The following is a 16,473-nucleotide window of genomic DNA, read 5'->3' as shown; positions in this document are numbered from 1 at the left end:
AACATCAGCCAGGACAGCATGACAGAGCATATAATAACGTGTGTGGCAACTTTAGATATGGTGGTTGGTAAAAGAAGGTAGCCCTAAAGAACTGACATTTGAACTGAAAGCCATAGGTAAAGAAAGCTTGTGACAAACATCAATAAAGAAAGACAGGGAATAAAGTTTTGAAATTATCCCAATTAGTCACTGAGATGAATTGTTATTAATAAGAACTAACCAAAGTGGCTTAACTAAGTTAGAGGCTTATTTCTCTCACATAAAATAAATACAGAAGTAAGCAGCCCCGAACTAGCATAGAGGCTCTTCAGGGTCTTAGCTCTGTCTAGCCTTCTGTTTCACTCTTTCTAGTACCTGGCTGCAAGCTTTACATTCACATCACGGCTCAGTATAACTGCTAGAGCTCCAGCCATCAGATCTGTATTTTGGGCAGGAAGAAGACAAAGGGTAAGAAGAAATGAGGGCACTGCTCAGTTATGTGTCTTCCTTTGAGGAATTTTCCCTGAAAATTCCATCCAATGAATTCTCATTTCCATATCTTTAACCAGAACTTAGTCTCATGGCCACAACAAGAGGCAAGGAAGGCACAGAGATATAATCTTCTAGCAGTGGACTCTGTCACTAAGATATTGGCGGCTAACTAGTCATCTGTGCCACCAGAGTCCAAAAGATGTCTCCATTCCAGACCCCAAGAGCACGAGCTTCCGTTGACAACCCTCATGCAATAGAATTTAAAATAGGCTACTTCCCCACAGGTGGGACTGAGGATCTAAATCAGAACTCAGAGGCGGGCTGCTCCCCCACCCTACAGAGCCCACCCTCAACCTTCTCAACTTCGTCTCCCTGTATTAACCTCGTTTGGACACATGCTGTTCTTTTCCATGAAGAACAGAGAATGAGTTGGGGTTTTTTTTAAGTGCTCGTAGTAGATTTAAAAGTGACCACTCAAAGATGTCAAGTCCTTATCCCCAGAACTTGTCAATGTTATCTTATTTGAAAAAGGGGTCTGTGCAGATGTGGCTAAATTAGGGATTTTGAGATGAGATTACCCTGGATTATGCAAGTAGGTCCTAAATGCCCTCACAAGTGTCCCAGTAAGAGAGAAACAAAGAGAATTTTGAGAAAGATACAGAAAAGAAAAGGAGGTAATGTGGCATGGAGGTAGAGATTGGAGTGATACAGCCACAAGCCAGGGAACACCTGGGGCCACCAGAAGCTGTAAGAAGTAGGAAACATACCTTTCCCAGAGCCTTCAGTGGGAGCTGGCCCTGCCAGCATCTGGATTTCAGACTTCTGACTTCCAGAATTGTGAGAGAACACATTTCCGTTGTTTTAAGCCACCCAGCTTTTGGTACTGTGCTTCAACAGCTCGAGTAAACTAATGTTGTAGTATGCCAGTCTGGGGAAATACACCAGCCTGGGGAAATACTGAGTTAGAGGACCATCTTCTATTACAGACTGGTGGGTTAAATTTTTCAATTAAAAACAGAATTAAATCACAGAAAAACAGGTAGACAATGGAATATATATCAGATTTGTGAGAATATAATGAAAAAATAAAAGAAACCTCAAAGAAAAAATGTACAAATGTAGACATAAAATTATCAACTTCTATAAGAAAAACAATGAAATGAAAATATTTAAAGCATATATGACAAGACAATAAAACTAGAGTATATGAAGAATGCACTCAAGTCTGTGAGAAAACAGCTAGATCCTAACATAAAGACAGAAGTATATGAGCAGTTATCACAATGGGAAATTCAGTGAATGAGCACATGACATCATAATAAAAATAGTTGCTTTGCATTGTGTGAGACTCCATGGCAGACTCTTCAAAAACACCATCTCAAATCCCTACACAAATCCTGCAAGGCAGATGTTCTCCCCATTCTATAGTTGAGTAAACTGAGGCCCACAAGTGTGAACAAGGCCTAGGGAGATGGAATTTGAATCTAAGTCTGAGAAAATAATTATCATTGCAGATAATCATTCATTGATTTATTAAATATTTCCATTCCACTCTGTAGAAATGGGCACTGTGCTAGAATTGAGGATGTTAAGAGTGATAAGATGCCTGTCTTTTCCTTGGAGACCTGAATGTAAGGGAGCAGGTAGAAAAGTGAGCTCTCAAAGACAACAATGATGACTGCTGTGATCAGAACATGAGAGAACCAAAGCCGCACACTTGGAGACGCCCATTCGCATCCAGACTGATTTTCAACAGTAATATCCAACAACAACCCCGGCTTGGGAGAGCAATTCTACAATTCATAGCAGGAGCCACAAAGATACATATGTCCTTTGACCTAGTCGTTCACTCCTGGAATTTTATCTTAATAAATAATTTAAAAGAAATTTTAAAAATCCTATGACACCACATGTTTATTGTAACATTGAAAAAAATCACAATAAGAAGCTGAGAAGAGGCAAGAGGCATTTTGAGACATCCTAGGACAGAAGCTTGGGCATGTGTGACTGATTGATAAACAGGAGGAAAGGCGGTTCAGCAGGGCTGGTCAAGCTATTCTGTGACCCAATGTCTTGGGGCCCTGATTCCCCTGGACTTGTCCGTTGCTTCTGCCTGAGTCACAAATTTAGCCTGTCCTGATCCCAGCACGTGTCTCTGTGAACAGCCTCAATTCTGGCCTAGTCTGTGCACACAGCCAAGACGGCCAACATGAGGGACATATGTTTTAACAGATTAGGGAAGATAAACATGATGAACTATCATTCAGCCATTTCAAAAGACATAATCAGGAAGGCTCTCTCGAAACATGGAAAAATGTTTCACAGCAGAGACAGCCCAGATGACCATAAGGGGAAGGACTTAATGGATTGCGGTGAATCAACACAATGGAACATTATAGCAGCTATTTTTAAAAAGGTAATTGTGAAGACCATGTAGGGAGGTGGGAAAAATGTTTGCTATTGTAATAAGTAAAAATTGCTGAATACAGAATTATATAGGAACAGGCTGTAAAAGGCTTCTCTACTTCTCAAATCTTCCATCATGTTATATAACTTTTATCATCATAAAAATGGAATGTATACAAATAGAAAGTGACATGCCAAGGTTTCTGAGTTAGGGTGGGGTAAGAGAATGGAAACTGAAATTTTTCCTTAGCATTATCTCAGTATTTTTCAGTAAAATGAACAAAGCATTGAAAAGACAATTCATTTCAAAATTAAGAGAACTCTTCAAAACTAGCAGAGAAGTAAATATGTGTTGAGTGACTTCAAAAATATTGTTGTAGGCTCTGGTGGTAAAGGGTTGAGCAGCCAGACATGGTGCTGAGCTCCTTGCTTTTCTGTCCCCAGCTTCGTGGCTGAAGAGCTGCAAAGACGGCACCCACAGTTCCTCCTGCTCTCCTGCATGCTCTTCCCACCAAGATGTGGAGATGACTTGGCCTCCTCTTACATCTGGGCTGGCTTATAACCTGCCTGGGCCATAGCACATGGTGCAGGTGACACTGTATGACTCTGGGCCTCGGCGTGTGTTTCCTAGAAACACGTACTTCTGTTTTCACCCTCATGGAAGCCAACTGGCATGTACACAAATCCAGCTGTCCTGCTAGAGAGAGAAACCACATGGAGAGAGAGACTCTGAGGGGAGAGAATTTCACTCGGCCAGCTCCTGGGTGCTCCAGACACCTTGCAGAGGTACCAGACTTGTGAACGAGGCTATCTTGGATCCTCTAGCTCTGGTAGAACCACCCTCGCCAACACTATGTGGAGCAGAGACAAGTCATCTGCATTGAACTGTGCTCTCATTGCTGAACTGTAGGCAAATAAATGCTTGCTGCTATTTGCAGTCACTAAGTTTTGAGATGGTAGCAATAGCTAACTGAAACAGCTCTAATCTGAGTAGACCGAAGGACTCTAGGACCAGCGTTAAGTCTCCCCTGGTTTTACATTTCCTTTCCCACACAGAGCCTGGCGCCTTATAAATGTTGGGCGGATGGATTCAGGTGAGAAAGAGGAGGGAAGCAGAACAGGCATAATAATGCCTAACTTTTATTAGGCACATTAAAGCTCCTTTCTATGTATTGACTCAACTAATTCTCACCACGGCATGGTTGAAGAAATATGGTACAGAGAAGATAATCAACTTATTCAAGGAAAGCACAGTGATATCTGGGATTCAAACTCTGGCAGTCTGGGCCGCATGCATACAACTGTTTTGTTATGTTAAATAACATGATGAAGATTAAGTAGTCTAAATACTGGCTCCTAACAGGCATCTTCTCAAATAAGTATAGAGAGAACCAGGACAGGATAATTATCAGGCGAGGGCCTGTGGCTGGGCTTTGGGAGGGATGTTCTTGGCATGGGGAGCCTGTGCCTGGTTCCACAGGGTAATTCTGCACACACACAAACCCCTGGGCAGGCTGGGCCCCACCATGCACCTGCAGCCTCCAGATTTCTGGAATTCAGTGATTCCCACAGGCTTATCCATGCAGGTGGGTAAGTTAAATAATCACACCGCCCATTAGTTTCCATTTTATATAAATACTATGCTGGAGAAATGGTGAGTCTTGACAGGCCTGAACCACCCAGTCCAGGGACTGGAAAAGTATAGCCCAGGACCCAAGTCCTGCCCACCACCTGTTTTTATATGACCTACAGCTAATAATATTTTTCACATTTATTAACAGTAAAAATGGAGGGAAAAAAATCAAACAATAATACTATTTTTTGACAAGTGAATATATTATATGAAATTCAAATTTTAGTGCCTGATATAGTTTGGATATTTGTCCCCACCCAAATCTCATGTTGAACTGTAGTCCCCAGTGTAAAAGGCGGAGCCCGGTGGGAGGTATTTAGGTGTCATGGGAGTGAATCCCTCATGGCTTGGTGCTGTCCTTGCAATAGTGAGTGAGTTCTTGTAAGATCTAGCTGTGTGCATGCATGGCACCTCCCCCGTCCCAACTCTCTAGCTCCTGCCACATGATGTGCCTGTTTCCCCTTTGCTTTCCACCATTTTCAGTTTCCTGAGGCTTCCGCTATGCTTCCTGTACAGCTAACAGAACCATGAGCCAATTAAACCTCTTTTAAAAAAAAAAAAAATTACCCAGTCTCAGGTATTTCTTACATCAATGGAAGAACAGCCGAATAGAGAAAATTAGTGCCAGGAGTGGAGCATTTCCAAAATGTGGAAATGACTTTGGAACTGGATGACAGGCAGAGGCTAGAAGAGTTTGGAGGACTCAGAAGAAGACAGGAAGATGAGGGAAAGTTTGCAACTTTTTAGAGATCAGTTAAATGGTTCTAACCAAAATGCTGATAGTGATATGGACAATGAAGTCCAGGCTGATGAGAGCTCAGATGAAAATGAGGCAGTTATTGGGAATTGGAGCAAAGGTCACTTGTGTTATGCCTTAGCAAAGAACCCGGTTGCATTGTGCCTCTGCCCTGGGGATCTGTAGAAGTTTGAACTTCAGAATGATGATTCAGGGTATATGGTGGGAGGATTTTCTATGCAGAAAGCATTCAATATATGACCTGGCTGCTTCTAACACCTATGCTAAGGTGCAGGAACAAAGAAATGACTTGAAGTTGGAATTCACATTTAAAAAGGAAGCAGAGAGTAAAAGCTTGGAAAACTTGCAACCTGACCATATAGCAGAGAAAGAAAAAGCATTTTCAGGGGAGGAATTCAAGCAAGTTGTATAGCAACCACTTGCTAGAGAAATTTGTGTAACTAAAAGGGAGCCAAGTGCTAATAGCCAAGACCTTGAAGGTCTTTAAGGCATTTCAGGGATCTTTGTGGCAGCCCATCCCTTCACAGGCCCAGAGTCCGAGGGCGAAAGAATGTTTTTGTGGGCCTGGCCCAAGGCCCTGTTGCCTTGTACTGCCTCGGGACCCTGCTTCCCACATCCTAGCCACTCCAGCTCCAGCGATGGCTCAGAGGGGCCCACATACAACTCAGGCTGCCACTTTGGAGAATGCAAGTCATAAATCTTGGTGGTTTCCATATGATGTTAAGCCTGCGGGCACATAGACTGCAAGAGTGAAGAATGTTTGGCAGCTTCCACCTAGGTTTCAGAGGATGTATGGAAAAGCTTGGGTGCCCAGGCAGAAGCCTGCTGAAGGGGTGGAGCCCCCACAGATGCCCTATACAAGGGCAGCATGGAGGAGAAATGTGGGTTTGGAGCTCCCACACAGAGTTCCCACTGAAGCACTGCCTTGTGGAGCTGTGGGAAGGGAGCTGCTGCCCTCCAGACCACAGAATGGTAGAGTCATCAGCAGCTTGCAATATCAGCATTGAAAAGCCACAGGGGTGGAGCTTCCCAAGGCCTTGGGTGCCTCATTGCACCAGCGTGCCCTGGATGCAGGAAATGAAATTAAATGACTGTTTTGGAGTTTTGAGATTTAATGACTCCCCTGCTGGGTTCTAGACTTGTGTGGGGCCTGTATCCCCTTTCTTTTGTCCAATTTCTCCCTTTGTTTACACCAGTGTAAACATTTGGGTAAAGAACTACTTACTCCCTTTGTTTCTCCCAATGTTTAGCCAATGCTTGTACCCCCACTGTATCTTGGAAGTAAATAACTTGTTTTCATTTTATAGGCTCATAGGTGGAAGGAGATTAGTCTTAGATGAGACTTTGGACTTTTGAGTTAATGCTGGAATAAGTTGAGATTTGGGAGAACTATCAGGAAGGCATGATTATATTTTGCAATGTGAGAAGAACATGAGATTTGGTGAGGGCCAGGGGCTGAATAATATAGTTTGAATATTTGTTAATGCCCAGATCTCACGTTGAATTGTAACCCCTGGATGTTGGAGGTGGGACCTGTTGGGAGGTGTTTGATCATGGGGGCAACATAGCTTGGTGCTGACCTTGTGATAGTGAGTTCTTATAAGATTTGGTCGTTTATGTGTGTGGCCCCTCTCTCCCCACTCTCTTTCTTGCTCCTGCTCCCACCATGTGACATGCCTGTTCCCCTTTTGCCTTCCACCACAATTGTAAGTTTCCTGAGGCCTCCCCAGAAGCAGAAGCTGCTATGCTTCCTGTATAGCCTGCAGAACCACAAACCAATTATATCTCTTTTTTAAATAAATTACCCAGTCTCAGGTATTTCTTTATGGCAAAGAAAGAACAGCTTAATGCTGAGCCTATAAACAAAATTTTATTAGATTATAGCCCCACCCATTTACTTATTTATTTGTATTGTTGCCACTACAAAGACAGAGTGATAGAGGCTGCATGGCCCACAAACCCAAAAATAGTTACTAGGTGCCCTTTTACAGAAAACACTTGCCAACCATTCATATAGATAACACTTCCTTGGCTCTTAGCCTGTTTTCTATCTAATTAAAAATAGCTCAAAATATTATGGTATTGACAAGGCCTACGGGTAGGCAGGCTAACTACAAAATGCTAGTATGTTGGAGAGATGCTTTTCCTGGTACTAGGCTGAGGATCTAAAGAGAAGGGTTATAGCCTGAGCTGGGTTATTATTGCATGACCTTAGCTGGATCTTTTAATCTCCCTTAGCTTTAGTTTCTCCATCTTAAAATGTAACACTAGCTGCAGGGCTAGTATTTAGATGTTTGCACAAGTGAAGGGAAACTGCTTGCTGAAAATGAAATACTTTGGTGGCAGTTGGTGAATAGCTGTTGTCTTGAGTTCCCAGGAGGCTCCCCAGCAGCCCTGGGCCTTCCCCGCTTTCCTTCATCTCCCCCAAATGTTTGGTGCCACTGAGTTCTCCAAGATCCCACGCCCTCATTAGGACTGACCAGGGCCTGGGCCTCCTGGGTTATGAAGTATTTTCAGCATTATCTCTTTCAAGTGCCCTATGCAGTATTTCATTAGTAGGATGCACCCCTTTTCCTCTAAACCACACTTTCAATCCTTGGGTTTAGCCTGACTTCTAAACTCGGCATAATCATAAGGTTCTGATCTATTGTCAGAGCTCAGTCCCCAAGTGAGCAATTAAAATGAAAAAAAAAAAAAAAAGAAAGAAAGAAAGAAAAAAAAAATACAACAACCACTCCAACAAACAAAATAAACCTCCTAAATACGGTTATGGGAAGGAAAGAATGTGAATATTCGCAAACTTCTGGCCCATTTGGATTTTGTGCCGCACAGGGCGCCAGGCCCAAGAGGAAAATGCGGACTAACCTGGTTGTCTGGAGACAGAGTGGATTCTGACAAGCCCTCTCCCCAGAATCCTTTGCGTTTGCTCCTCCAGACAACTCCAAGTTAATGCACCTTCTAGAAGGTGCCAGCCTGCACCTAATGATTCCCAGGGGAACGGAGGTGGGAGAGAAGTGGTCCTCACCGACACAGAGCTTGGCTAGCTGCCGTCAGCGAGAATTAGGCACGTACCCACCCGGATCACCATCTTGCACCAAGCTAAACTGTATACAACCAACAGCCCTTCCTTCTGCAATTTGAACCTGCCCAGGGAAAGTACCTTATAGTTGCCTCTCTTAATTAATCACTGTTTGTTTGCATGCAAATATCCCCATTTCCTCTGCAACTCAAGTTTTTTAGGAAATGAGATGTACCACTCCCACTGCAGTTTTAACCCTGACCTGGTAGGAGCCAGGAGAACAGGGTTCAAATCTGGATTATGATGCTTCAGTTGGGTAATTCACCCATCTGTAGGACAGGGTTAAGGTTTATCCTGCAACCACACAGGTCTGTTTTGAGGATGAAATGAGATGAAGCAGGTAAAAGCTCCTGTACACGTAGAGCCTTTGTATTGTTTGTCTTTCACATTCTCTTTCTATTTTTTTTTTTTTTTAATTTTTGTTTTAGAGACAGTCTTGCTCTGTTGCCCAGACTGGAATTCTGTGGTATGATCATAACTGACTACTGCCTCAAACTCCTGGGCTCAAGCAATCCTTCTGCCTCAGCCTCCCAAGAAGCTGGGACTACAGGTGCATGCCACCACACTCAGTTAATTTTTTTATTTTTGTAACGTCAAGGTCTCACTATGTTGTCCAGGCTGGTCTTGAACACTTGGCCTTAAGTGATCCTCCCACCTTGGCCTCCCAAGGTGGTGAGATTACAGGCATGAGCCACTGAGCCCAGCCCCACATTCTCTCTCTTCGGTTGCTCATTTGGCTCTTTCGGAAGCGAGTGAGAAGTGGTTAGGGCCTTTCCTGGAAGAGGAGGAACGTTAAGGGTGAGCCATCTCCCACTCCCCTCTGAAAGGAACAAATGCAAAGCTGATGAGGATAAGGCTGAAGTGAGTAACTCCAAAGGACCACAGCGAATCTGGCTTAATGTTTTAGCTAACTTTTCTTTATTGAGAAAGGTTCTTATTGTAATGCATCACCTCCAGGGCTAGATCCTGAGTGGACTGCCTATTCTGCCTGTCCAGATGTGGAAACTGAGGCTTAGAGAAGTTCACTGACCTGGGTACCAGCATCCATTACACAAAGCCCAGGCTGCCATTTGGAAACAGCATCCTCTTCTCTTTCTAATGGATAGGTTTGATGAACCTAGACCAGAACGTAAGAAAAAACCTGAGCAGTTTCCCAGAGTATATTCCTACAAACACTATTCTTGGCATCTCCCAAATAAAACATGGAAGCATCTCATTATCCCAGTGTAGCCTTTTTTACCCTTTTCCAATCAACTGCTACCCATTAATTCAGCCACTGCTCTGATTTCCAGCAGGCTAGGTTGGTTTCTCCTGTTCTTGGGCTTCCTATGAAGATCGTGATACAGTAAGTGCCTCCTTCATCCGTTGTTCGTATACCTGTGAGGCTCATCCATGTGTGCACATCTGTAGTTGGCTCCTTATTTTTATTGATTTATTTATTCATTTTTGAGATGGTGTCTTACTCTGTCACCCAGGCGGGAGTGCAGTGGCGTGTGATTTCAAAGCACGACCACTTTGAAAAATTGTTTGGCGGTTTCTCAGAAAGACCTGGGTCAGAGTTTTTGAGTTTTCATCTTTTAGAAGCAGAGGCAGGACATGGCTCGCCTCTCCCCGTATCCTCCTTCAGAGGGCCTCCTGCAGCAGCGTGTGGCAGTTCTTGCTGCACGTGTTCTTGATGGCACTTGGTATCGTGCACCCTTTTAAGTCTAGCTATTCTAGCAGGTATGAGCAGGGACAAGGGTCATCTCATTCTTTCACCAGCTTCGTAGGCCCTGAGCTCTTGTAGTGGTTTCTGTGCCACCCCGACCATTTCTCAGGGAGGCACCTCAGAACTTCCTGTCTTGGTCACTTTCTGGGTCCCCAAAAACTTCACTTCCCCGTAGTCCTCAGAATAAGACCTGAAATCCTTCGCTGGACTTTCAAAACCCCACGGTCCAGCCGCCACCCACCTTCCAGCCTCATTTTCCTCAGGCGCCTCACACCCATCCTGCCCGGCCCGCAAAACTGCTGCGGCTTCCTTTGCTTCTCCCGAGTCCCCTCAGAGGCTTTGAAGGTGGGGGGAATTATTAACCTGAGGTCCCTGCACTTATCTCACACATGGAGCAGCTGCCCAGCCCTGCCACCTGCCCTCTCCTCCTCCACTGGGCGTGAGCTGTTAGAAGTCGATTTCACAATTGCGAGGCGAATGCAGGGGCCCTGTGCACTTGGGTGCTTTTGGAGGCGGGGTCTTTGCTGCATAACAATCGGTGTCCCTCACCCCTTTGCCCTCATCTCCTACTCCTCCCACTTATCTGCCAGATCCATCCTGAGCTAGGAATTAGGAAGTGACACGCCCTGGCTCAGTGCTGTTTTATTTTCAGCTCACAGCCACCAGTTTCCATGCTGCCTGCCCTGGCCTCTTCCTAGAGCTCACCCTGGCCACAGTTTCTGTCTGGAAACCACGGAGAGTGCAGCTCACAGAGCCCTGGGTGAAGCATGAGCTGCCTGGTGGCTGGAGAGAAGAGGAACCGAGGAGGCTGCCTCCTGACTGTGTGAATCTGCCTTCTGGGAACTCTTGTCTCAGGCTGTCCTCAAGGCCTTTGGCTCACGCTGCTGCCGCTGTTATTGGATACAAGCAGACTGATTAGGGCAGCTTATCCCCATCCTGTGGTCCCTGCTGCGTGTGTTCCCGGCTCCACGGCAGAGCTGACAGGAGACCCCAGCTCCAACACACCTCCAACCCTGGCATCATTTATGGTACCACTCCTGAAAACAACACTAGAAGGTGTTCCCAGGCATCTGCAAAGTACCTGTAATGCATCGCACTCGGGGCAGGCACTGAGTAGAGCACCTACTTTGGCTACACGGATGTGGAAACTGAGGCACAGAGACATTGAGTGATTTGGGTGCTAGGACCCATGACACAAGTCTCAGGCTGTGGTTTTGAAACAGGATCTTCTCCTTCTAACGGGTCGATCCTGATGAAGCTACAACAGTGTTTCCCAGGGTGTGTTCCTGTAAATAAATCCCTGCCAGATGCCCAGTGGAAAAAAGTGTCCTTCGGTCAAACATGGAAATGATCGCACACAGATTGTTTCTAGTAAAGGCTCTGAGAAGTTCTGAAGTTGAGAAAATGTTTGGCACAGGTGTATTAGTTTGCTAGGGCTGCCGTAATAAAGTGCCATAAACCGTTGGCTTAAACAACAGAAGTGTATTGTCCCCCAGTTCTGGACTCTGGTTCCTTCTGAGGCCTCTGTCCCGGCTTCTGGAGGCTGCAGGCAATCTTCGGCATCCCTCGGTTTGTAAAAGCGCCGTCCCGATCTCTGCCTCTATCTTCATGTGGCATTCTCCCTGTGTGTGTGACTGTGTCCTAACTTCCTCCTTCATAAGGACACCAGTCATATGGGATCAGGGACCCACCTTGTTCCAGAATGACCTTAACTCATTGCATCTGCAGTGACCCTGTTTCCAAATAAGGTCACATTCTGAAGTGCTGGGATAAAGATTTCAACATAGGGAGGTGGGGGACACAAGCCAACCCGCAACACAAGGAATTCCCGCATTTAATTTGGCCTTGATGGAATTGGAAAGAGGTTAATGATCTAGCTCAGGGGGAATCAGAACACACGCTCCCAGGCTAGAAAGACCAGCTTGTCCCTCTGAACCTTCCCCAAATTCAGGTGTCACTGGAAAGTCGGCCACCCCCCTGGGATGCCCATGGAAGCATTGCCCATGAAGTGTTGGGTCTCAACCCTGATGGGGCAGAATGCGGGCCGGCTGAGGTGAGCGGTGATTCCAAGGGCTCAGTGATGGGCAGTCCAGGTCCCTGCCCAGAGAAGAAGCAGAATCACTTCACACTGGCTTGTTCTTCCCCTGGGTGTTGGGAGGAGGCTGTCCATCACAGGACCTGCTCCAGATTGAGCAGAAGAAAGATCACTCCTCTCTCAATATTCGGCAGTCCCTGCGCCATCACAGTTTCCAATATTCAAGGAGAAGTAGAGCTCTGGCACAGGTAGGAATTTGTCTTTTGTCTGGGGCATGAATTTGACACCATCCTCTGGGGCTGATGCAGCTAAGAGCTTCGCTGGCTCCCGCTGACATAAGTGCCTGGGTGTGGCCTTCCTCCTCCTCCCAACACACTCTGGGGGAAGTGCTCAAGGCTTTCTTGGGGAAGAATGGCCCTGTTGGAGCTCTCTCTTCTGATTATCTCAAGGAACAGAGGAGGAATAGAAGGCTTTTTATTAAAACTGGATGCCCAGCTGGCCCTCAACAAATCACCGAATTTGACACGAGCATCTTATTACCCAGAGGTTCACTTAAACACCACAGTAGGGAGGCTGTCCTGAGATATTATTGGCACAAAGAGCCACATTGAAGGGGACTAGGGGTGGCATTTAGATGAACCCAGAGAATCAACTAGGCCAGACAAGAAGGAGGGAACCTCGGTTCTGGAAGGTGGAGGTCGAAGAGAAAATATGCTTCAAATGTAAGACATCATGCACATCTCAGACAAGGAAAACATTTTGGAGTACTTGAGCTAACAAGTATTTCCTTGAGACTTGGAGAAAGTAGCTATAGGACAGGTAAAAGCAAGTACTGCTTTTTAAATAGGTGAAAAAGAATTCATTAGTCCATGTTAGAATACAGGCTCATGATATTATAAATAAGTTTGAAGAGTTTAAATCAATACACAGCTGATGACTCCATCGTGGAATATAAATTTAACCACAGGAGAGACAACTGGGTTCAAAATGTACAGCGGGAGCCACTCTAAAATTTTACACGCTGGTCTTCAGCCCAAAGCTGAATGCAAGTCCTTTTATTTACAAACAAGATTCTAACTTTTGTTTGTTTATGAGGCAGAGTCTTGCTGCATCACCCAGGCTGGAGTGCAGTGGTATGATCATAGCTCACTGCAACTTTGAACTCCTGCATCTCGTGATCCTCCAGCCTCAACCTCAAAAGTAGCTGGAACTACAGACACACACCACCACACTGGGCTAAGTTCTTCATACTTTTGGTAAAGATGGGGCCTCACTATGTTGCCCATGCTGGCCTCAAACTCCTGACCTCAAGCGATCCTCCCACCTCAGCCTCCCAAAGAGCTGGGATTACAGGTGTGAGCCACTGTGCCTGGCCTGGTTGATGAACCTAGATCAGAACATAAGAAAAACCTGAGCAGTTTCCCAGAGTATGTTCCTACAAACACTATTCCTGCCATCACCCAAATAAAATATGGAAGAATTCCACTATCCCAGTGAAGCCCTCCCCTGTCCTTTTAATCCCTGTCCATAGAGACAAACACTGTTCTGATTTCCAGCACCCTAGGTTAGTTTTGCCTGTTCTTGAGCGTCATATAAATAGGATCCTACAGTAAGTACTCACTTACATCCAGCGTTGTTCATATGCTTGTGAGGCTCATCCAACTTTTAGAGGCTGCTTCCCCTTCCCCTCTTCTACTCTGACAACTGCTTTTCTTCTTTATACTTGTAACCACAGTAGCATGACATAATGGAAAGAGGGTGACAGGTTTAAGCATAGGAAGGTCAGTCTAAATCCCGGTTTAAATCCTGGGTTTTCCTCTCATGGGCATGACTTTAGGTGAATTATTGAACTTCATCTGTTCAATAAGGATCATAATCAAACTAGATTCTTATGAATCAGTGATATAAATTATGCGAAGTACATGGCACACAGTGGATGCTCAATAAAATTAGCTCCTTCCCTCCCTCCTCTGGATTCAGGAGACAAATTAGCTTTTCTGAACCAGGAAAGACAAAGCCCAGATGTTAGCTAGACGGAGTGATAGAGAAAATTCATCTGAATGTGCACCTTCCTCCCACTTCCTTGCTTCTCATTTCCCTGATTTCTCTCCCTGTATACATGGAGCTCCCAAAGGAACTGGAGGTGAAGCAGCCCTTCCTGCAACATCCATCTCTTGAGAAGACCCTGACAATGACCTCAGGCTACATTCCACTTGGCCAGAAGGCCTGACCAGAGTCAACACTTTCAAGAGAAGGAAATTGTAAATAAATAAAAAGTTTGAACATCTTCTCCTTCTCTCTCTATGTCATTTGTCCTCACAGGCCACCCTTGTTAAAAGCAGTCTTCTTTTTTATTTGTATAATCCATGAACACATGTTTACATGCCCAATACCAGGAGACAGCAAGGGGCAGGGAAAACACAGTCGCTGACCTCGTGGAACTCACAGTCCAGTGGAGAAGGAGTGAACATTTCCTTTGTGAAAAACCATCTTTCCCTTAAACATTTAAGAACTTCTTGGGCAGGGAGAAGGTATGGGGCCGGGGAGCTGCCTAGGCCTTCCTTTATTCCTCAGGACACAGTGATGGAAGAGAAAGAAATGAAAGCGGGGTAAAGAGTGGAGAAGAAAGGGACTTATTTATCAGGGGTTGAAGAGGCCAGGGAGAAGAGAACAAGCAGAAAAGCCAGGCAGGAGAGCAGATGCCTGCCCAGAGCAGGAGCCGTGGGACCCAGCCGCAGGCTTGCCCAGTGCCAATTCCACAGGCCACACATCGGCCGTGGGCAAATCATGGCTCAGGCAAGAAAAGAGAATGCACGGGACCTCCACGTGACTCAGCCCAAAAGAGTGCTGGCTGTTCCCACCAGCCCCCAAAGGAAGCTGTGTGGGGTCCCCTAATTCTCTACTTCCTGGTGGGGGACGAGAAAGAGCTACTCTTTACTTTCATGAGGATACAGCTGTCCAAGGCCCCCTCCCTTGAAGGTGGAGATTTGAATGAAAAAAGGAGGAAACAGAAAGAAAAGAAGTGCCCCAGAGCAGGCCCAGACCTGCCTCCCAGCTTCCCAGCACCCCACTGAGCGGCCTCAGCCTGCACCATCCCCCCATGTGGGCTCCTGTGACCCTGGTGGCAGTGAGATCACTTTCGTTGTTTTAAATGGCCTCGTGAGCCATATTTCTTCATCCTAGACGCTGTTCTAAGAGTGACCGTCCTTAAGCAGCATCCCCCAGCTACTGCCAGGAAGACGAAAGCTGCTGGAGCAGCTGACATGTCGGGTTTGCCCCAGACTGTCCTGTCTTGAGCATGGAAAGCCCCGTGTCCCCAAAACCACTGGGTCCTAAGTCACTCCAGAGCTTCCTCAGGGCTACTCCAGCTTTGTTTTTTCCTGAGGGATCCCCTAGGCAGTCATGGAGTCCTAGCCCCTCTCACTGGTTTTGCTTCTGGGACTGCCCCAGTGCTCCCTGGCCGTGGCAGAGTGAGATCTCCTGGGGGCGGGTATCTTAGCCAACTTGCCACAGCTGCCTTTCCCGCAGACAGTTCTCTTTGCTGTCCCGGCCCACGTGCCTGAGGGAAAGAAGGGGATGGCTTGTACTGGGGGCTTTACCTAGCGGACATATTACATTATCTCATGATCGTCCCGACCTTCCTGGGAAGGTGAGAAAATGAGCAAAAAGCAAGTGGTGGATCTGGGATTCAGATCCACATCTTGCAAACTCCAGAGCCCATTCTCTGAAACATAAGAACTAACAAAAAGTTTGTGGGGTCAGGGGTGGTGGCAAGTCATCAGACAGGCCAGTCAATGAGGCCTCCCAGGGACACTTCTCCAAATGCCACGCTCTCCCCCCTCTCCCCACTCCCCATCCCCAGAGAACTAGAAGAGGTGGTGGAGGTGACAAATCTATTTTTTAAAATGTATCCAGGATATTCTGATGCATCACCCACCCCCATTACCCTGCTGAGGACCACGTGGAAGGGCCTGGCTCTTCAAAACAGAAGGGTGGGAAAGAGATGGCCTTGAGCTTCTGCAAATGCATGCAACCCTCCAGATCCATAATCTCTCAGGAACGTTCTCCAACTCCCCTAGGGCCTCAGCTCCTGTTTTATACAGCTCCTCCCAAGGAGGGAAGAGGCAGGGAAGGTGGTATATTTCGAGGACAGCTGTTAGTAACCTTCTCAGAAACTCGATGCTATGCAACTTGAGCTTCTCTCTGGGTGCAGCTTAAAGTGGTCGCCTTTGAAAATAATCCAAGCCTCAAGGCCCATAAGAAATCCTAGTGAGCCTTTAAAAGTCAGAGTTAAGGCCTTAGTCTCCCAAATTCAATAATACTGTTTCTCACTCTCCCTGTAAATGTATCAGTGCTTGACTGACACGTTTTTAGAGGAGCTTGA

This window comes from Macaca fascicularis, chromosome 5, assembly GCF_037993035.2.
Source record: "Macaca fascicularis isolate 582-1 chromosome 5, T2T-MFA8v1.1".
In the NCBI taxonomy this organism is placed as follows: Eukaryota; Metazoa; Chordata; class Mammalia; order Primates; family Cercopithecidae; genus Macaca; species Macaca fascicularis.
The sequence above is the reverse complement of the archived record's forward strand: the minus strand, read 5'-3'. Positions refer to the sequence as shown.